Source organism: Aethalodelphis obliquidens, unplaced genomic scaffold, assembly GCF_003676395.1.
Source record: "Aethalodelphis obliquidens isolate GAN/ISIS:26980383/991018 unplaced genomic scaffold, ASM367639v1 scaffold1, whole genome shotgun sequence".
In the NCBI taxonomy this organism is placed as follows: Eukaryota; Metazoa; Chordata; class Mammalia; order Artiodactyla; family Delphinidae; genus Aethalodelphis; species Aethalodelphis obliquidens.
The window spans coordinates 70570419-70593962 of record NW_020837945.1 but is presented as its reverse complement, the minus strand read 5'-3'; the positions used below and the strand labels follow the sequence as shown (position 1 = coordinate 70593962).

Genomic DNA, 23544 nt, shown 5'->3' with positions numbered 1-23544 from the left:
AGGCGATGGTTTAAAAATTATTTTGGGGAGCTCGGGGGGAAGATATCCATATGAGGATAGAAAATGTAGAAACAGGGTAAGGGATGAAACCCTGAGGGGGAGAGAATTGGAGATAGCTCCAGGACAGAACTTGGGAAAAATACCCACTCTTTGCGCTAAGAAAAGGACTAGAAATCACTGGAGAGAGAAGAAGCAACTACAGAGACCAGAGTAGAATCATGTGTTACAGTGATGTAAATCAAAGGAGGTGGTTCAAGTGTCATTGCCAAAGAGAGGATAAGAACTTGGGTGGTGGGTTATAGGATTTGGTCATGGAATTGTTTTTTGGTCTTCAAGAGAGCAATTTGGAGACCAGAGTGCATAGGGTTAAAGGGCTAAGTGGGTTGGGAGAATATGGAAGCATCGGCTATAGGAACTGTATTAAATTTATTTTAGGAAGGAGGAACAACTCTTTTTCCGAAACTGAAGGCAAGAAGTAACAGATGGATGAAAAGATACAGCATTTTAGAAGCTATAAAGAAGATTTGATTACAGGTGGAGAAGTTGTGATCTGAGGGAATTTTATGGAAGAGATCGAGTATTTGATGAGATTAAGATATGATATGAAACTGATTTGGATTAGTCAATGAGATGGAGAGTTGTATTTAGAATAAGTCAGTTGTAGAAGATTTCATAGGTTTCTGGTGGCGCTTAACACCTAGTGTGTAGGTGGCGAAAAAACAGATGGTGAAGGTTGTCTCTCTTTGGGGAGATGCATGGTGAATGTAAATGGGACATCATGATATTCTGGAGAGGGCAGTATTAAAATGGCTGATGGACAGATTTAAACTGTGTAGGGAGATAAATGAAGCCAGAAGGAGGTGAAGAGCAGGTGTAGACCTAGAAAATAAAGTAGTTGTGGTTAAAAAAAAAAAAAAGATCTCTGAAGTTACAATCCTAGTGGTACAGCACTTCCAATTGATGATCTGTTTTCAGTATATATGTGTGGGTGGCTGAAGTGCAGATGAAGGTTTTAGGAGTTTAGGAAGGTCAACGTGCAGTTCTTCAGCACCTCAGTCACTGAGGATAATGGCTGAATATGGGACAAAGTAGAATTGAAGTCTTTGGGGAAAGAAGGTGGGAAGGATTCTGGAACCTGGTAGGTGTTGCAGATGGAATGGTTTGAGTAATGTGAACTGCAAAGAGATTTTTTAGTGATAGAAGAGCAGCGGGAGTGGCCTTGTGGAACAAGAAGAAGCAGTTGGTGCTTTTATCAAGCTGAAGGAGTAGGAGAATGGATAGCTAAGTCCTGAGAAGCAGATTGTTCAGGAAAAGCCAAGCTTGAGATAAAATGAGGAGGTATCCAGACAAGAGATGATAGTGATCTGAATTGTTGTTGTGGCATGGTGATGGAGATAAAAAGATGGATTTGTTACATTCACCAGTTCTTTAAATTTTTTATAAATAAATTATACTTGCAAAATCATTTCCATTCATGTGTAGTATACCGAGATAAATTCAACTGAGAGATATTCGTGGATTAGAAATGAGACAGTGAAAGAAAAAAAATGGTGAGGTGGAGGTGTACTAATACGAAAGGCAAAAGACAAGGGGTAGTTTGTTGACATAGAACATGGATAAGCTGATAGGAGCTAGTAAATGGATAGAAATGAATGAGGAGGTTGGAGTTGCCCTGAATAGGAATAAGAGTAAGCCGAAGAGGACAGTGAGTAGCTTGTAACAGAGAAAATATGGAGAAAACATAATGCTACCTAGAAAACAATGCCAGGACCCTATTCCATCTCTGTGCATGTAAGGACAATCCTTGCTATCCTTGATGTTATTATAAAGGTGATAGTATGTCATGCATAACTTTTTAAAAAAATAACATGAATGATAGAAACATTGAGATCTTTGATCTCTACTTGAGTGCCTCAAAAGCACATCAAACTTTGTTTGCAAAAATTGTGTGGTGATAATTTGTATATGTAAAGAGGTTCAGGTAAAAAGTGGAAAGAATGGGGTGGATGGTAAAAGGAGGTGTCCTAAGGGATCTAAAATGGCTTCTATAGTTTTTTTCTTTTTTTTTTTTTTGGCTATGACTTTTATCTCATATATTTCTGTGTTCTTAGGAGGGTGGCCTGCTCTGGTTTTTCATTTCATTTATTATGTGTATAGCTATGCGGTTCTAAATATTCTTTCTTATTTCTAGTTATTTATTATTTATTGAACATTTCTAAAGGAGCTGTCATGCCAATTCCAAAACCAAAATATGGCTAAAACTTAAACATTGCTTCTTTTTTTATTTTGTTTTATTTTATTCTTTTTAATTAATTTATTTATTTTTGGCTGTGTTGGGTCTTTGTCGCTGCGTGCGGGCTTTCTCTAGTTGTGCCGAGCAGGGGCTACTCTTCGTTGTGGTACGCAGGCGTCTCACTGCAGTGGCTTCTCTTGTTGCAGAGCACAGGCTCTAGAGTGCAGGCTCAGTAGTTGTGGTGCACAGGCTTAGTTGCTCCATGGCATGTGGGATCTTACCAGACCAGGGCTCGAACTTGTGTCCTCTGCGTTGGCAGGCGGATTCTTAACCACTGTGTCACCAGGAAAGTCCCTGTTTTGTTTTAAATCTTCAGCATTATCACCTCAGGGCTTGAAACCTTCATCATCTTCCATTGATGGTGTTTAAGACCTAAACCAGGCCTCTCATCCATTGGCTTGTGTCTCTGCTATCAAACTTTTGCTTGTCCAGTTACATAGTAGCATTGATTTTTGTCAGACTTTGTCTTCTGGCAACTTTTCCCTTGTACTATCAAAGACTTGACTCTCAAGTACTTACCTAACTGCTTTTAGAGATTCTCCATTAGTGCCTCGCTGTGGTCCCAGCAACTGGCATTTTAAACCATTAAGGGAAAAATACTGTATGCTTCAAATCCTTAGTATTTGCATTATATTCTTCACATGATAAATGAACTCTTTCGACCTCTGAGCAAATAATACTTTATGACCCTCCCTGTTCAGATCAGGGTTTTTGATGTTCTTTCACGTTTCTGAAAGAGAGCTTATTTCGTGGCAGTGAGAAAAATACGACAAAGCACAAAATATATAGTATTGGTTTTCCATCCTATTGCAGCTTTGCTTCAGAATTAGTTCCAAAATCTAGCCCTGGGTCATTCATCTTTTTTTTTCTCTTCTTTTATTTCTACATTTAGTCAATCACCAAATTTAATAATGAAGGACCTATGGAGACCACCCAGAGCTTTGAAGGCCTGAGACAGCCCAGGGATGTCGCTTTATTCAGTTCACAACTTTGCTGTAATCTGCCAATAGTCTAGAATTGTTTCTGGGACCTGCCTTAGACATAGCTAGGCCTTGGTGAGTGGGAGATATTCTGAATATTTGAGTGGATTGTGTGGGTTAGACTAATGATGGATATCTTAAGGAAAGTGTGAGGAATGATTATTGTGGAAGTGGAGACAGTATGTTTTAAAATGATACATTAATTTAACATAGATAAATGACTTCACAAGACGGGGGATGGATGCCTGAAAATCTTGGTTGGTGTGAAGGAGTTTACCTTGTAAATTTGAGAGGAGCCAATATATAAGGGATTAGAATGAAATACACACTTGATGTTTTGCAGGGTCCCCTATATACTTGTCAACACATACATATACACCTGCATGTGTAGATACATATAATGGTAGAGATAATGTGTTAATCTGATTAGGTTCTGTAATTAGAGTCTTTGGGGAAATGTATGGTAGTCTTGTTACGAGTGATTCAAATGAATTGGTAGAGAATATTTGGAAAGATCATTAAGTTATTGGGGTATGTTTAGGAAATAGATTTTTCAGTGACTTTGGTGCCTCTGGAATAGGTTCACAAAATTTGAGGGCAATTTGGAGCAAATTTGTGTGTTAAGTTGGAGAGTGTTAGCTTTGAGGGAATGTAGGAACAAACAAAAAATGCAGTATTTGAGAAAGTTATTTATGAATTGATTTGGTAGATGCTGGTAAAATGATAGAAGTTACTTGTGGAGAGGTTTTGTATAAAGTGGGAGGTGTAATGGAAGGGATTTACGAGAAAGCTTGTTACTATTAGAAAAGTAAATTTCAAAGGGGTAAAATTGGTAAGACGGTTTAGGGAAGATTATTCTTTTGGGAAAATGTGGCTCATAGGTTGAAAACAGGAAGGCAAGAGAAAACTAAAATGAGTAAACTAAGGTGTAGAAAAGTAAGAGGAAGAGGAAGGATTAAAGAAGAGGTTACTGAAAGAGATTTCTTATTGTAAGGAGTGTTCTGTTGGATACTACTTTTGATAGTGGTTCGGTAAGGAAAGGGCCTTACATGTCCCACGGTACGTAGGGAGGAATTTTACCAAGGATAATTAAGTGTAATAGTTTTATTTCCTGAGAAACCCGGCAAGTAGGGAGCCCTCCGGTTGGGAGCCCAGGCCCTCCCGGGCGGGATTTTGCCGGCGCTCGGCTCGGCGGCGGGCGGAGCTGAGTGGGTGGTGGGCCCAGAGCAGCCGCAGCTGCCTGCGAGCGCGGCCGAGCAGAGCCAAGCCGGGCGGGGTCGGTCCGGTGGGCCGCGGGCCTCGGGAATCCGTGCACCCACGGGCCCTCGGGGGGCGCTCCAGCAAGTGAGCAGGCCCCGCGCGGCGCGATGGGGGCCGGGAGGAGGGGCTTCCATGAGCGCCCGAGCAAACCTCCGCACGCGGCTCGCACGGCTTCCTTTTGTTGTGTGTACGTGTGTGTGTGCGCGCGCGTGCGTGCGTGAGTGCGCCTGTGTGCAGGGAGGCGGCGGAGGAGCGCCGAGAAGCTGGGGTTTTTCCTGCCGGGGTGGCTGGCGCGCCCGGGCCACGGCGGGCGGTGGGGCCTTCCAGACACCCGTCTTCCGGGTCGGGGCCCGCGGCGCGGTCGGGGCCGCTTCCCCCAGCGAGATGGCAAACTTTGTGAGTGGCTTCTCGGCGGCTAACAAGTGTCTGCCTGACAGCAGGAGCCGACGGACGTTAATTGACACCCTCCTTTCCGACCTAACCCTGTTTTTTTCAAATCTTATATTGGACTGTATTGTGTTTACAGTTTTATGGTGTGCGAAAAGGTCAGACGGGTAACTTGGGTCTACTAGACAGTTTTTTTACTTGGTATCAAGAGAAGAAAATGTACGCTTGTATCCGTATATTGGCGCTACTAAAACCTGCATGTTTAGTGGTAAGAACAGTCCTAAGGCCTTTCCAGAATTAGTCTGTAAGGGCAAACTTTGGCTCTCCAGACTTTGTGAAGCACTGATTACAGTGCCAGGAAAGAGCTACTTGTGTAGTAGACTAAAAACTAGATAGTTAGGAAATTCAAAAGTTAAAGCCCTTCCCAAGAGCTTGAATTAAAAACAGCTTTTTTTGTTATACATAATTATGATTTGTGTAGTTTGCATATAGAGTTTTACACAATTGGGCATGGCGTGATTAAAAACAGCGTTTCTTATTAATTTTATGAAGGGCAGTTGGTAAAGGCACCACACAGTTTTGAAATTTCAAGTATGTTAAATGTTGCTATAAATAAAATCCTATTCAGATTTTTAGATTTAAGAAATCTAAAAATATGTTTGCAGTTGTCCTTTGGGTGCAGAAGGAAGTCCTGGGTTTCTCGGTGCTTGTTTCTGGGCAGATTTTCAGTATTGTCAGCGTGAAATGGGTGTAGAACCTTAACCTGAGTGAATAATTTGCTTGAGATTACCAGTCTGTTTGCAGCTGGGAATAGACTCTGGGTCTCTTATTCCCAGTCTGGTGACCTATCCAAGAATAGACTAAGGAAACTGGGTATTTGTCTGTTTGGTGGAAAATATGGCTGAGTTGATTTTATAGTGAGTATTAGAAGAGTCAGAAAGTGAATGTGTGAACGTTTAATCTCTGTTGTAGCATTTAGATGTATGTAGTTTCTTCACACTGAATGTCTTTGGCCTTTATTTAAATACATAAAGGACTTGAGGATATTCCTCAGTGTTACTTTTCATGGCATTTTGTAGCACATTTACATTTGATTAAAACAGATAGATGCTTATTGTATTTAACTGTGGGGGGATGTGTTTTTCGTGTGGGTATTTTCAGTGTTTGAAGAATACACTGAAATACAAGTTAGTTGGTAACTTGAGAATGTTTAGCCTCCTCACAAAAGCTAGGGAGAGGAGGAATTATGTTAATTTCAGATTAAAAAACCTTTGGCCCTCTTTTATGAAGATGTTTACAGAGGTACAGATGGAATACCTGTGAATTTTCTCCTCTGCTTTATATACTGCTATTTTCATTATTATCACGATATTAGCTACAATTTGTTCATTCCTAGCCTTTCTTATGCCTTTCCTCCTATGTCACAAAAACATTTTCTCTTCTTCCTCCTTCCCGTCTCCAAAGAACTCTGGAAATTTTTAATCTAATACAGTGATTCTCCACGAGAGGTGGTTTTGGCAATGTCTGGAGACGTATTTGGTTGTCACGCTGGGGGGATTCTATTGGTATCTAGTGTGTAGATGCTAAACATCCTACAATGTGCATGGTAACCCCCACAACAAAGAATCATCCAGTGCAAAGAGTTAGTAGTGTTGATGTTGAGAAGCCCCGATTTAATTGTGGAGAATAATATTCTGCCTATGAAAGTTATTTGTAATGTAATTGGCATCTCTATATCACATCGGTTATAAATCTTTTCTCAGAGTTGTCATTAGAATGATCATGGGTAAAAGGTTAGGAAGTATATTTTAGAGCATCAGTACATAGGATTTTGGAGCTGGAAGATTAACAAGTATAACTCTTTCCTGGCGGTCCAGTGGTTAGGACTCCGTGCTTTCACTGCCGGGGGAGCGGGTTCGATCCCTGGTTGGGGAACTAGTATCCGGCAAGCGGTGTGGCCAAAACCAAAACCAACAACAACAACAAAACACAAGTATAACTCTTTCAGTATGTAGATAAGGAAACCAGAGTTTTAGAGAGATTGTGACTTACCCCGAGATCCTACAGATAACGTGGAGTTCCGGTTTTGTTATTTCTATTATAATTTAATTTTAATTTACTTAATTAAAATTAATTTTAATTATTACTGAGGGAAATGGTATTTTATCATTTTTGCTTGATAAATTTAAATAATCAAGCTAAAATTTTAAAAATTGCATCATGGGAATCTCAGTATCCACTAAATTATTGTTGCTTTTTTCAGATTCGCACATTGTTGAATTCTTTAGCATGGTTTTGTAACCATTATAACCTTTTCAGCATCTGCTTTTGTGAAAAAAAGTTTGAAAAATTAAAAAAGACCACATACAATTTAAAAACAAAACAATTGGAAGTTAATTATGATACCGTAGGCAACATGCAAATGCAAACCCAACTGGAATTGTTAAAATGTCTTAGGGTGTCTTGAACTTAAGACATCTGTTCTGTTTTGTGAAGATCACTATAATGGTCCGTTATTGTGCTGATTGTAAATCTATTCCATCAAGATCCTTTTGGTTAATTTTAGAAAAAGATATTGGAACTTTCAGGTGACATGTAATTGGGTGAAATATAAATTAGGTATTTAGATTTAAATTGAGTATTTCAAATTAAGTGCTGTATTGTTAGAAAGAACTATCAGTGGAGTTCTTTTTAAGTTTAAAATTTTTTTCTGTGGTGCTACTTTTTAAAAATGAGAAAAACAAGTAGGACAAAAGACTATGTGAGCAAAGATTTCTTCAAAAATTGTTTTATATAAGAAATTTATTTTATAGAAAAAATTTAAAATGTGTATTAGCAAAAAGAGTAAAATCACTAACTGGAAGAAGCTGCTGTTAATATTTTGATATACAGCATGTTATATTTCTGTTAACCTTTTAATATGAAAAATTTAAAAAGGTGAAAAATACAATAGTATTATGAACCTCTATATACCAGTGACCTAGCCTCAACAGTTAGCAGTTAACGGACAGTCTTGTTTCATCTGTATCTCTGCCCTCTATTTCCCATCTCACATAATTAAAAAAACAGCAACAACTTTATTTTGAAATAATTATAGACACAAAGGAAGTTGCAAAAATAGTAGAGTCCTGTGTATACTTTACCCAGCTTCCCCCCAATAGTGACATCTTCTAAAGCTCTAATAAGACATCAAAATTAGGAAATGGACATTAGTACACTACTGTTATCTGAATTGCCAAACTTAATCAGTTCTCACCATTTTTTAATCCTAATTCATTTGTGTGTTTATAGTTCTGTGTGATTTTCTCCTATGTATAAATTCATGTAACTACCACAACAGCGAAGATACAGAACTATTCCATCACCACAAAGAAAATCCCTCTTGCTACCCTTTATATTTGCACCCTACCCCAAAATCCCTCCCTGTCCCCTGGTGACATATTTTCCATCTCTATAATTTTGTCTTTTCAAGAATGGTTTATAATGGTATATTAATACATACTTTGTTTAACCATTCAGCTGTTGAAGGACTTTTGGTATATTCAGTATTTTGCTATTAATAATAAAGTGGTTATGAACATTCATGTACAGGATTTTATGTATAGTTCTCTGAGATAAATGCCCAAGAGTGAGCTTCCTGAGTTGAATGGGAGGCCATGTTTTTTTTTTTTTTTTTTTTAAATTTTTATTTATTTATTTTTGGCTGCGTTGGGTTCTTGTTGCTGCATGCAGGCTTTCTCTAGTTGCGGCGAGTGGGGGCTGCTCTTCGTTGTGGTGCGCGGGCCTTTCGTTGTGGTGGCTTCTCTTGTTGCGGAGCACGGGCTCCAGGTGCGTGGGCTTCAGGAGTTGTGGCTCATGGGCTCTGGAGCGCAGACTCAGTAGTTGTGGCTCACGGGCTTAGTTGCTCTGCAACATGTGGGATCTTCCCAGACCAGGACTTGAACCCGTGTCCCCTGCATTGGCAGGCGGACGCCCAACCACTGCGCCACCAGGGAAGCCCCCATGTTTAGTTTTATAAGAAATTTCTAAACTGATTTTCAGTGTGGTGTATCATATTACATTCCCATCAGCAATGTAAGAGATTTTCTGCATCCTTGCCAGCATTTGTTATTATTGCTATTTATTTTAGCCGTTTTGATAGGTGTATAGTGATATCTTACTGTAGTTTTAATTTGCATTCTCTAATGATATTAAACGTCTTTGTGTGTACTTATTTGTTGTCTGTACATGTCTTTTGCTCATTTTTTAATCAGAATGTTTTTTTTTTAACTTTTGAGATTTGAGAGTTCTTCATATATTTTAAATACAAGACCTTTGTCAGATATATGGTTTGCAGACATTTTCTCTCAGCCTGTAGCTATGATAAGCTACATCTTCTTAAGAAGGTCTTTCACAGGGCACATTTTAAAAAAATATTTTATTGAAGTATAGTTGATTTAAGTGTTGTGTTAATTTCCGCTGTATAGCAGAGTGACCCAATTATACATATATATATATATATATATATATACTTTTTCATATTCTTTTCCATTATGGTTTATCACAGGTTATTGAATATAGTTCCCTGTGCTAGACAGTAGGACCTTGTTGTTTATCCATCCTATATATACTGGTTTGCATCTGCTAATCCCAAACTCCCAGTCCATCCCTTCCCCACTTTCACTCTCCCTTGGCAACCACAAGTCTGTTTTTTATGTCTGTGGGGCTGTTTCTGTTTAGTAGATATGTTCATTTGTGTTGTATTCAATATTTTAGATTCCACATATAAGTGATATCATATGATATTTGTCTTTCTCTTTTTGACTTACTTCACTTAATATGATAATCTCTAGGTCCATCCATGTTGCTGTAAATGGCATTATTTCATTCTTTTTATGGCTGAGTAGTAGTCCATTGTGTATATATATCACATCTTCTTTATCCATTCATCTATCGATGGACATTTAGGTTGCTTCCATGTCTTGGCTCTTGTAAATAGGGTTGCTATGAACATGGGGTGCATGTAATCTTTTCAAATTATAGTTTTTAAATTTATTTTAATTATTTATTTTTGGCTGCATTGGGTCTTTGTTGCTGTGTGCGGGCTTTCTCTAGTTGCAGTGAGCAGGGGCTACTCTTCTTTGTGGTGTGCGGGCTTCTCATTGCGGTGGCTTCTTTTGTTGCAGAGCATGGGCTCTAGGCGTCCAGGCTTCAGGAGTTGTGGCTCGTGGGCTCTGGAGCGCAGGCTCAGTAGTTGTGACACACAGGCTTAGTTGCTCTGCAGCATGTGGGATCTTCCCGGCCCAGGGCTCGAACCCATGTCCCCTGCATTGGCAGGCGGATTCTTAACCACTGCACCACCAGGGAAGCCCCAAATTATAGTTCTGTCTGGTTATATGCCCTGGAGTGGGATTGCTGGATCATATGGCAACTATCTTTAATTTTTTGAGCAAACTTCATACTGTTTTCTATAATGGCTGCACCAATTTACTTTCCCACTAACAGTGTAAGAGGGTTCCCTTTTCTCCACACCCTCTCCAGCATTTATTATTTGTAGAGTTTTTAATGATGGCCATTCTGACTAGCGTGAGGTGGTACCTCATTGTAGTTTTGATTTGCTTTTCTCTAATCATTAGTGATAATGAGCATCTTTTCATAGGGCATATGTTTTTTATTTTGATAAAGTTTGGTTTATTTTCTTTTATGGAACATGTGTTTGGTGCCAAGCCCAAGAACCCTTTTCTTTAGGTCTTGAAGGATCTCTTCTTTTTTATTCTAAAAACTCTATAGTTATATGTTTACATTCATCATCCATTTTGAGATAATTTTGTATGTGGTTGTGAGGTTTAGGTCTAGACTCTTTTTTTGGCATATGGATGTCCAATTGTTCCAGCACTGTTTGTTGAAAAGGCTATCTTTCCTCCATTGAATTATTTTTGCCCCTTTGTCAACTAAGAATTCATTTCATAGACCAGTTCATTTATTCTATAACCAGTTCATGGTTATAGAACTATTTAGATTATTGGTTTCATTTTGGTTTAGTTTTAGTAATGTGATTTTGATAAATTGGTCCATTTCTTCTAAATGTCCAATTTAAAAGTATAAATTTTTTTGTAGTATTCCCTTATTATCTTTTTAAGTGCTGTACAATCTTAGTGATATCCCTATTAAAATCTTGATATTGGTGATTTGTGTCTTCTCTCTTTTTATTTTTATTTGTCATGTTTGAGGCTTTTAAAATTTTTGCTTCATTGATTTTCTCTGTTTTCCTATTTTTTAATTTCATTGATTTCTGCTCTTCATTGTTTCTGTTCTGCTTGCTTTGGGTTTATAGTTTGCTTTTTTTTTTAAAGTTTCTTGTGGTAAGTAATTAGGTTATTGATTTGAGATCTTTCCTCTTTTCTTTTTTTTAAGATTTTTGATTTATTTTCTTTTTTTTTTTTTGGCTGCATCGGGTTTTAGTTGTGGCAAACGGGGTCTTTGTTGAGGTGCGTGGGATCTTTCCTTGCGGCACAGGTTCTCTCAAGTTGTGGTGTGTGGGTTTTCTCTCTCTAGTTGTGGTGTGTGGGCTCCAGGGCACGTGGACCCTGTAGTTGTGGCGTGCAGGCTCCAGGGCGCGTGGCCTCTGTAGTTTGGCTCAGTAGTTGTGGTGAGCAGGTTTTAGTTGCCCTGTGGTATGGGATCTTTAGTTCCCCAACCAGTGATCGAACCCACGTCCCCTGCACTGGAAGGCAGATTCTTTACCACTGGACCACCAGGGAAGCCCCTCCTCTTTTCTAATGTAAGCATTTAGTGCTATAAATTTCCTTCTAACTACTGGTTTAGCTGCATCCCACATATTTTGACATGCTGTGTTTTTATTTTCATTCATTTTTATGTATATATTTAAATTTTTTCTTTGAGATTTCCTCTTTGACCCATGGACTTTTAAAAAGTGTTCTTTACTGTTTTGTGTTCACAAGTTTTCCTGTTGTCTTTGTTACTGATTTCTAGTTTGAGTCCATTATTGTCAGATAATGTACCTCTTGTATTATTTCAGTTGTTTTAGATTTGTTGAGGCTTGTTTTATGGCCCAGGATATAATCTGTCTTCATGAATGTTCCATGGGTGCTTGAAAAGAAATATGTATTCTGCTTTCGTTGGGTGGTGTATTCTATATATATCAAGCTGACCTTGTTGGTTGGTTGTGTTAATACAGTTTCTCTGCTGAAAAAAAAAGAGTTGTCATAGCTTTTCCATTCTTTTACTTTCGATGTACGTTACTGAATTTCTTGTTAGCAGCATATAGTGGGGCATTTCAAAAATCTACTCTGCCAGTCTTTCTTGATTCGTCTGTTTAGACCATCTGCATTTAAGGTAATTATCGATAAATATTAGCACTTAAATCGCCATTTTATTATTTGTTTTTTGTTTTATTTTCTCTGGTTTTCATTTTTTTGTTTCTCTTTCCTTGCCTTCCTGCAGATTACTAGAACATATTTTAGGATTCTATCTTTCATAATTTGTAAAAGATTTATTTATAATATTTTTGAGTCTGTCTTGTATAGTTTTCGTAGTGGTGGTTGTAGTTATTACCTAATGTATATATGACTTATAACAGTCTCCTGGTATCAATATTTTACTATTCAACTGAAATGTGGAAACTTTACTTCTCTTTTACCTTTTTACCTTCTTGACTTTTAAATATAATTGTTTTAAGTATCAGTAGTAGTATAATTTTTGTTTCTGTCAGTAAGTATGATCTAGAAAACTAATGATGGAAAAGATATCTTGTTGTGTATACTTGTATTTCTATTCTTTTTCTTTTTTTATACATTTGTTTATGTTTAAAATTATTTATTTTTGGCTGCGTTGAGCTTCATTGCTGCGCGCGGGCTTTCCCTAGTTGCGGCGAGCGGGGCTACTCTTTTTTGCAGTGTGTGGGCTGCTCATTGTGGCAGCTCCTCTTGCTGTGGAGCATGGGCTCTAGGCGCATGGGCTCAGTAGTTGTGGTGCGCGGGCTTAGTTGCTCCATGGCATGTGGGATCTTCCCGGACCAGGGCTTGAACCTGTGTCCCCTGCATTGGCATGCAGACTCTCAACCACTGCACCACTAGGGAAGCCGCTCTATTCTTTTTCTTGTTTGGAAAATTTTCTTCAGCCAGTCTTTATGGGTAGGGTTGCTAGTGACATAGTCTTTTAGTTTTTCTTCTTTTGAGAACGCTTTAAAAAATTTCTCCTTTGTTCCTTGCTGTGGTCTGAATGAATTCTCCTAAAATGTAAATGTTGAAATCCTAATGCCCAATATGGTGGTATTGAGAGTTGCGTCCTTTGGGAGGCTGTTAGGTCATGGGGGAGAGCCCTCATGAATGGGATTAGTGTTGTTACAAAAGAGGGAGCTCTTTTGCCCCTTTTCTGCCATGTAAGAATACAGACAAAAGTCTGCAGTCTGGAAGAGGGCCTTCACCTGACCATGTTGGCACTGGCACCCTAATCTTGGACTTCCAGCCCCCAGAACTGTGAGAAGTAAATTTCTATTGTTTGTAAGCCATCCATTTTGTGGTGTTTTGTTATGGCAGCCTGAATAGACTAAGACATTCCTGAAGAATAGTTTCACTGGGTATAGAATTCTTGGTTGGCAGTTCTTTTTTTTTTTTTTTCCTAGCATTCAGAAAATATTCTGCCACTTTTCTTGGCCTCTTTGGTTGAGATGAGAAATCTGGTGTCATTTCAGTTGTTGTTCCGTTATAGGTAATTTTTGTCTGGCTGCCTTCAAAGTTTTTTCTTCGTTTTTAATTTTTGAACATTTAATTATGATGTGTCCTGGTGTAAATTTCTTTGGGTTTATCCTGTTTTGGGTTTGCTCAGTTTTTTGGATCTGTAAGTTTGTATTTGTCACACATGTGAAGGTTTTTGCATCTTTTCTTTAAATACCGTTTCAGCCCCTCTCTGTTTCTCCTCTGTTTCTGGGACTCCAGTGTTAAGAATGTTGGATCTTCTGTTATTGGCCCACAGGTTCCTAAGACTCTGTTAGTTTTTTTTTCAGTCTTTTTTCTCTCTGTTTTTCACATTAGATTAATTCTATTTTTCTGTCTCAAATTCGGTGATTCTCTTCCCTGTTATCTCCATGGTTGTATTGAGCCTATCCAGCAAGTTTTAAAGTTTCATGTTATAGTATTTTTTAGTTCTGTAATTTTCTTTTGCTTCTTTTTTATAACTTCTGTTTCTTTGCTGAGATTTTCCATTTTTTTCATGTGTTTCAGGGGAACTTATAATTAATTGTTGAGACATTTTATTATGGTGCTTTAAAATCCTTTTCAGGGCTTCCCTGGTGGCGCAGTGGTTGAGAATCCGCCTGCCAATGAAGGGGACACGGGTTCGTGCCCCGGTCTGGGAAGATCCCACATGCTGCAGAGCAGCTGGGCCCGTGAGCCGTGGCCGCTGAGCCTGCGCATCCGGAGCCTGTGCTCCACAGCGGGAGAGGCCACAACAGTGAGAGGCCTGCATGCTGCAAAAAAAAAAAAATCCTTTTCAAATAATTCCAACATCTGACTCATCTCTGTATTGGCGTTGGTTGATTATCACTCATGTTGGGATTTTCTTGTGTCATTTTCTGTGTTATATATTACGTTAGGAGGCTCTGGTCCCTATTTACATTTTTTATTTTAGCATGTGGTCACCCTGTTTAGGTTTAGTGTACAGGTCTTGGCCCACTTTTATGACTTTGGTTCTAATGGCAGTTTAATTTTCAGAGCCTTTGTGGTTGGCTTGGTTTATCTGATCCTCTTGGGGCTCCCACTGGTCCTTACTGATGCTGCCTGAGAGAATAGAAGACATGGCCTCCTATCAGGCTTTTGGGTGTCTCTAAATGGGAGAGGATTGTGGTAGGATCCTCCTCCTGGTACCCACCTCAAACCCCCAATTCTTCCCTGTCCCCATGTCTCTGGGTGAGAGGGAGAGTCTTGGCACAAACTGAGATGTTTGCACTGGCTGGGTCCCTGAGTTCTGCCCACTTGCCTCAGTATTTCTAGGTGGGAAACAGGAGTTTCAGGTCATGTGGCGATGCAAGAGTTGCTTCCCCTTTCTGGTTTTTGTTGTTGACTGGGCTTCCAGTTGATCTCTCTTGCTTGATGTTGTAGAGGGACTCCTGTTTAGTTTGGAGGAGGAGTGTGACTGTCTGGCCTACCTTAGGAAATGCCAGTCTGGGTTGCCTTCTTCTGTTGGGTCTGGGGACCTAAAACACTCTGCTGCTTTTCTGTTTCTGTAGTCTTGGAGTCCCAAACTGGTTAGCTGCCTGCTTATCAGTTTTCATAGTTTTCTTTCAGTTGTCTCTGGTGTTATTCCCCTGGTTTAACATGGTGTTTAGTGAAGAGGGGCAGGGAAAAAGAGAGCTATGCCATCTTACCTAGGCTGGAAGTTCAGATTCCTTACTTTTTGTGAACCTGCGTCATCTCTACCCAGCGGGTTGTTTCAGCTTTGAAAATAATGGTTTATGGCCATGTGCTTTGTGAACTTTTAAGCACAATGTTTGCTTCAATTATAACCCACAGTATTGGACCCCTAGGAAGGTTTTGGAAGGTCAGTCATAACCAGTTCAAGAGGGTGCCAGGGAATAGATGCATGCAATTTACTAGGCATCTGTCACGTAAACAGAATTTTGTAGTATAGTTAATTAAAATGAAATTGTGAATTCTGGTATTTTCTTCAAAGATGTGTTTATTTTATGGATAATTTGTATTTAAGGTATTTAATAATTCCAGTAATATATAATAGTATTTTAATATTAGTAAATATTTTTCAAAACAAATATAGAAAACCTTGTATTATGCAGCCAGTTTAATATGTTTCTAATTCATAGGTTGAAATGGAAAGATAAAATGTCCTGCTTTTTACATTCCCTAGTTTTCTAATTGAGAGTAAATTGGGCCCAAATAAGAAAATGTCTATTCTACATTAGTAGAAGCTAGTGCTTCTAAATGATGAGTTAACTTGTTAAATCAACTACTACTGTTTATTTGGCTGCCCCATGCGGCATGCAGGATCTTAGTTCCCTGACCAGGGATCGAACTGTGCCCCCCTGCAGTGGAAGCACAGAGTCTTAACCACTGGACTGCCAGGGAAGTCCCAACTACTACTATTTTTTAAAAATCTCACATATTACATGAATTGTTCAAACTAATATAGTTACTGCAGTTACAGAGAAATCACTGGGCTTCTTTGCAGCCACTTCTTGAGGTACTCTGAGATTGACTCTGAGGGCAAATCTTAGATTTCTAATCAGATTAAAAATCATTTCTTTTATGTGTGGACACACCTCTACATTGTGTCTAGTGCCTTATGTGCTTCTGGGCATGTGTTTTAGAGGAGATAAGAATGACTGACTCTAGTATTGAATAAGGTAAAATTGTCAGAAAATGAGATTTTTAATGGACCATTTACATGTTTTTAAATGAGAGTAATTATATTTCATATTAGAAGTAATAATTCCAGTTCCCTCTTGTTTTTGGTTTTTAATAATATATTAACATGTTTTTATTCATGAAGAATTGACACTTAAAAATAAAATTTAAATAGTTAAACTTTAATTTTCAAATGGGTATTCCTATAATCTTTTCTAGGGTTTCCTTAGTTATTATTACAGTAGGATAATTTTTGTGTTATGAAAATCAGATGAATTTAATTTTTTGTTTATTTACATGGTAACTATTACTGTAGATAGCATTTTAATTTCAAAGTTTATGTTCATTGATCTTATTCTTACTTCAAAGATGTTTATTTATTTATTTTTGATTCTTAGAATATTGTTAAGAGTAACATTAAATGTATCAATATTTTAACTTGGGAATGACCTTTCCGGTTGTGCTATGTTAAAGTAGACATTTATTTGGAGGCAGAGGATCTGGTTGAAGTCTTTGCCATGACAGGTGTTGTGTAACCATGGGTACTTAACCTCTGGAACCTCAGTTTCATCATCTATAGAATGGAGGCAAACACTAATACCTGCCTAGGTAATTGTGTGTGTAGGGGGTGTCCCGTGAAATGTGACACTTGAAAGCACTTTGTAAACTGTGAAGTACTTTTATCAGAGCATGCTTGTAACGTTTTTGAGGAGATCATTTGAAAATTGACCTGAGTGATCTTGATCATCATAGTGCAAGATACTTTATGATTATTTACAAAATTGGTATGTATTCAAGTAAAAATTCATGTAAAAATAAAGCAGCTTTTCCTTGAGTTTAGTGATTTACTATTCTTAAAAACTAATTTCTATTGGTGGATTTGGGGAAGGATTACATAGTTGCTTGATAGTTTATCATCCCCTCTGTGATAAGGTTAGCTTTTGGAAGGTGTCTTTCCTCAACAGGTGGCTTGGATTTAAAGGTTAGATTTGTCTCTTTAGTGGTTTATAGTCTAAGGATTTTCTAAAAATGCTTATACTGTTGTGTTTTCTAACATGGGTGGGGAGTTGGTTTCTTATTTGACACATGTTTACTGGTTAGGTGATTTGAAAAGGCCAAGGGCAGGTGAACATTTTCAGTTGGTGCCTTTATTTTACTCACTTTGGCCAATTTTTTTTTTTTTTAATGGTGAAGGGTTTTTAAAATTTTTTTAAATTTATTTTATCTATTTATCTTTGGCTGCGTTGGGTCTTTGCTGCTGCACGCGGGCTTTCTCTAGTTACGGCGAGCGGGGGCCACTCTTCGCTGCGGCCCACAGGCCCCCGATCGCGATGTCCTCCCTTGCCACAGAGCACGGGCTGTAGGTGTGCGGGCTTCATTACTTGTGGCATGTGGGCCTAGCAGCCGTGGCTTGCGGCTCCAGGGCGCAGGCTCAGCAGCTGTGGTGCACAGGCTCAGTCGATCTGCGGCATGTGGGATACCCCTGGACTAGGGATCGAACCCACATCCCCCGCACCAGCAGGCAGACTCCCAACCACTGTGCCACCAGGGAAGCCCACGGCCAACATTTTTAAGAATTTATTTGATTACCCCTTTGTAGGATTTTCTTTCTTAACCGAGTGGGTTAACTACATTGGTTGTAAAATTTTTAAGATTTTGGCTTAATTTTTGGTGAAGGTAGAAATGGAAAATTGTTCTAGAAAGACCTGGTTAGGGGAGTTTCTGGGGTGGGTGGTTTGAATTTTTGGAGCTTTCATTCCTCCTTAGGATAGATCTGGTCATGAAAAGTACACTGTGAGTTCTAACAACTTTAATTGTCACAGCAGGTAGTGTAAATTAAAAGAACGCATATGTCTACTTTGTTACTGTGTAGAAATTCTAAACATTCATAGAAATCTCTTGCCTGGAACAAACTTTTTTCCTTTACCTTTGTTTTTTTTTTTAAAAAAAAACGTTCAGAAAGCATTATTAAATCACAAAAGTAAAACTAATGTAAAAGTAGAACTTATGTAATTACTTTCAAATATGATCTAGTTAAAAGATGCTAAAGGACTTGAAGCATTTTTCCTCTCAGATTCTTAAAGCCATGGTAGTGATGAGGAGGAGGAGGTGATAGCACAGTAGATTGTGGAGAGCCTGCTAAACCATTATAAAGACTTTGGTTCTGCCACTTACTAATTTTATAACCTTTGGTGAGTTACTTAACCCTTCAGTTTTTTCTTCTGTGAAATGTGAGTAATATTAGCACCAACCTCATAAGTTTGTTTTTTGTATTAAGTTAGTTAATATCTGCAAAGACCTAGGAACACTACTGAGCAAAGTCCAAAGCATGTGGTATTCATTTTATTCTTAAATGTGGAGCCAACATTAAAAGGTCACTTCTTCCTTTTCTTTTGGAAAGGTAACAGAGGGAGAATTAATTGATCCCTGCTTTGATTTTCCTATGATAAATTGCTTAAACTTCAGTTATAGCACTTAACACATTATATTATCAAAACTAACATTATTTCTTGTGTTTTCCATTCTTGCTAGATTATGAACTCCTTTGGGCAGAGACCATGATATTTTATGCATGTCTTAGGAATCTTAGGTAGTGTTGCATATACATATCAGTTGATCAAAAATGTTGATGCAGTTAATGACAAAAATGTTGGCCTGAATAATTGATCAGACCACCTGCTGGTAAATACATAGAAATCCTGCCAGTCTATCAGAACTAAATAATGGACAGGTAGTAGCTAACAGTCCCTGAAAAATATTTCATTTATTTTCCTTAATATGTATTTTGTCTTAATTTAATTATTATACCTGCACAAGTGGTTATTATTATTTTTAAATAAATTTATTTATTTTATTTATTTATTTTTGGCTGCGTTGGGTCTTCGTTGTTGTGCGTGGGCTTTCTCTAGTTGCGGTGAGCAGGGGCTACTCTTCGTTGCGGTGTGTGGGCTTCTCATTGTGGTTGCTTGTCTTGTTGCAGAGCACGGGCTCTAGGTGCATGGGCTTCAGTAGTTGTGGCTCGCAGGCTCTAGAGTGCAGGCTCAGTGGTTGTGGCGCACGAGCTTAGTTTCTCCGCAGCATGTGGGATCTTCCCGGACCAGAGCTCGAACCTGTGTCCCCTGCATTGGCAGGCGGATTCTTAACCACTGTGCCACCAGGGAAGCCCCTGCACAATTGATTATAATCAGGGAATAATTAGCCAGCAAAATCTTAAATTAGAGGAATTGCTAAGCAGGAATATTCAGTTACTCCTAAAGTAGGGGAGGTGGGGCAGGGAAAGAGGAAGATCTTAGCTGATCATTGGGTGGTTGCCCAAGTAACTTTATACCTTTCTTTTTATACTTACAGGGTCTTAGTTTCCAGCCTGGTAGATTCTTTTCTTTTCCCCATTTTTGGTGGAGAGGGATGGTAGAGGAGAAGGAGGGACAGAGACTTGGAAGGTTAAGTGAAATTGGTAGATGATGCTAAATGAATTAGGTTTCCAGAGACAGAGACTATGTGGCAGGTGAGTTAGGGGGAATTGTGGGTTTCCATGGTAGAGGAAAGGTTGTGATGGGAAAGACATTCCAAAATTTCTGTTTATAGATTTGGACTTTCAGGTTATATTATTTTGCACATTTGGGGGATGTGTGTATGTGGGAGTGAGGCATGCTGCTTTTTCCTTCTTCACTATTTTTGTTTCCTTCTCTTTTAACATACCTAGTTATAGTCTTTGATGTGTGACAGCCTTAATTTAGAGATTTCAATAAAAAGTGATGCAAGGTGAGTAGGCTTTTTGTGAAAATGTTTTCAACAGAATATTAACATTTCAAAAACGTTTGTCCAGCTGTATGTGTTACCATTATTATGTGATGATGTAAGTAATAATGTTTTGATTGTGGACTAGATAAATCCAGTCAACTTTAAAAGACTCATAATGTAATACCAAAGTTGCTAAGTCTAAAGACATTTTTATTTCCCATATATAGACTTTACCGTGTCTTTTCTGTTCAACTTTACTCTATTCCTGTGAACTGTGTTAGAAATTCTAAAAGTTGAATACAGTAAATAATGTAGAATGGTGATAGCATTGTAGTGCAGATACAGTTTTATTTTACTTTACCTGTTTTTGTGTCTACCACAATAATATAGTTTTATGGCTTTTATTATCTTTTTGGTACTAACACTGTAGAAAAAATATGTTTAAAAGTAGTTTTAAGTAATTGAGAGGAATGGCATATATGCTCTTTTGAATGCTTGGAAACAAAACTTTGAGGCAGGCAATTAAGAGCTTAGTAGAAATAAATTATTTTAAATAGATTTTTTGTTCATAACTAGTTTAGCAACAAAGCTACTGATTGGCTAAGGACTAGAAAATGCTGAATTATCAGAAATGCTGTAATGTTTGTAATCCCTTGATATAATTGTGTAAACACAGGTTAGAATTAATATACTTGGTTATTTTCTGAAGATTTAGAGTTTCTTTAATTTTCCTGCTGTTATATTTATAGCTTATTTATTTGCAGGGTATTTATTGAGTCCTAAAAATGTGTTTAGGCTATTATATAAAATGCTTTTTTATTTCTGAATAAAAGTTATATTTGGCCTATTCTTTGTTTCTACTAAAATTTCAGCTTTCAGTCTTCATTACCTTCATTTCATATACCAGGAAAACATATCCCAGTTGCAGGAAGAAAATTATATATGTCTGATATCAATGCAATACCAACATGGAGTGTTAATTTTCTGTATTAGTCTCTGTTAAAAGATTGATTATAGACATTAAAAAAATATTTATGGACCATTTTAACATTATTAAATATCTTTGCCTTGAAAATTTTAAACATTTTTGTATTTTCAAAAACTATATTCTTAATATAATTAGACTTTGAGCTCAGGGAAATGTTACTTTGGGATTTTAACAGGAACTAGTACTATTTGAGTAACTGAGGACATCAACACATGATTTTAGTGAAATACATTTTGTGCCTTCCTTCCTGTTTTAAGTTGTTTATGATAATTCTAGTTTATTACCCTGATTTTAAAGAAATCCTAATCCTCAGCTAGAAGTTAAATTTGAAAAGTCCAGTTAGTGTCTAGGTCATTTCTTTTCTTCATGATATCATTCAGCACTGATGGGTCATTACAGTTGAACTAAGTGTTCTAAGTGAAGTAATTTTATTTAATCCAATAGTATCTACCATGGAAAGAATTTTGTCAGATTTAGCACATTTTGATATACCTATTTTACCTGACTTTAAGAATATGTCTAATCCTGATTTTTGGGGGGACATAACCTGTATTTTTGTACTTTTATAGGATAGAGGGAGGAATCAACAGCTTGGAAATTCGGCCAAGTGATCTGGCGGGATGGGCATTTGCCTGACCTATTTTGTAGAGGTAATCCAACCCTGTTTTATTCAACCTCTAATTTTTACCTGTGATAGATGCCCATATACTTGAACATGAACACACATATCATAGCTGTTGGGTAGGACTCTGCATTTAGTGGACATTCCCTTTTTCTTTTATACTTGCTTCTATATAGCGTGAATATTACATATACATAGCATGATATCACTATATACAGATATGAACATCTATACATTGGAAAGAATTAATGTTATTAGTTCTGTATGAAGGCCATTATCTTTTCTCACTTAACAAGGTTACTTGCATTTCTCTTTTTTAGGCTCAGGTTCCCTTATTTTAGGAAGAACCATGATCCTCTCCTGTCTTGTTGGGCTATGTTGGTACATATATTAGACCTTGCTTTTATCTTTCAAACAAAGTGAAAGAAAATTAAGTATTTCACAGTTTTCAGGGTATTTACATGTTTGTCAATGGCACATATTCTCATGTCATTATTAATGATCATAAAAATTCAAAGATTCTCATAAATTTTATTTGTTTTGAGAATTCTTTTAAAGCGAAGGTGTGAAAATATTAGCAGTTTTAGTGGCCATATTTTAAGATTTCGTTTAACACTTCTCACTTCTTACCCAGGTTTATTATAAGAGGAATATACACTTATGCAGTAGAGAATGTTATAATGTAAAAAATTAAAAAAAGTCTTTTCTTATTCCCATTTACTGTTAACATTTGTGTGTGTGTGTGTATCATTACAGACATTTTCCATATATATGCAGAAATTTATATGTATACCTATATTTACATAACTTTTATAAAAATGAGATCACACCGTACATGTTGTTTATTATCAGCATGTCTTTTTTGTTGTTAGCTTCTGTATCTTTGCATATCATTCCTCTTATTTCATTCTGTGTAGTATTCCTATATTTGGATGTACCATAATTATTTTAACTAGCCTCCTATTTATGGATATTTAGGTTAAGTTTTTTTGCAGTAATAAATGGGAATATGGTGAATATTCTTGGATACATCTTTGCACATATTTAAAAATATATTTGTAGTATAAATTCCTAAAGGAAAAATTGTTGGGTCAAAAAGTTTGTACCTTTAGTAATTTGGTGGTTGAATTGCCCAACTAAAAAGATTGCCCCAACATCAGTAGTCTGGGAAAATGGGAATCTCTTTATCTCTTTGATAATACTAGCTACTGTCAGCTTGTAGTATTTGTCAGTTTTTTGTTGTTTAGTATTGCTTTTCAAAATTTTATTGTGAGTTTGAGCATTTTTTTCCCCATTATTATTGGCCATATATATATTTTCAGTGATCTGTTTGGTCATGCGTTAGGCAGATGGTTTTTACTCAGTTTTTGCTTATCTTTTGATTTTATTTTTGCCTTGTTGACGTTTTAATTTTGTATGATTGAATTTAGAGATCTCTTTCTTCAGGGCTGGGGTGGGGGTGGGGTTTCCTGTGTAAGGTTTAAAATAAAAGGTCTCCCCCACTGATTGTAGGACTCGTTTTCCGCTCCACATTATAACATCTCTGAATGACATGAATTGTTGGCTTGTCATGGTTTGGCATTGTTTTTTTCTAAGTGACAAAATTAGTTATGTTTCTTATGATTGGTAGTTTTAGCTTGGTAGTTTTATATTCAGTGAACTTGAAAAGTTATATGGGTTTTCTATTACTTTTTATGGTTTAAATTGTTTAAAATCTTGATTTATATTGAATATATTCGGTATAAGCAATAAATGTAGAGATCAACTTTACTTTTTTCCAGATGGCTTACCCTTTGTCCTCATTCCCGTTATTGAATGATGCATTTCTTTTCTACATATTTGAAATGCCACATTTATCGTATACTGAATTTCCATGGTTTTTTTTTTTTGCATGGGGGGGGATCTGTTCCTGAAAT

General features: G+C 37.4%; 1 protein-coding gene across 6 annotated transcripts in view; it reads left to right on the top strand.

Annotated features, from left to right (window-relative positions):
• Nucleotides 1–23544, top strand: part of ZNF148 (zinc finger protein 148) — a 130581-nt gene that overhangs the window by 10156 nt on the left and 96881 nt on the right. For 2 of the 6 annotated variants that reach the window (XM_027107047.1, XM_027107072.1), the window contains exon 2: nucleotides 21576–21656. The exons of 1 other annotated variant lie outside the window; for it this stretch is intronic. The gene's annotated coding sequence lies outside the window, so the exon portion shown is untranslated. Of the gene's footprint in view, nucleotides 1–4816; nucleotides 4930–20020; nucleotides 20040–21575; nucleotides 21657–23544 lie in introns of those variants that run through there. 3 more of the 6 variants (XM_027107054.1, XM_027107062.1, XM_027107084.1) reach the window with 3 other exon arrangements.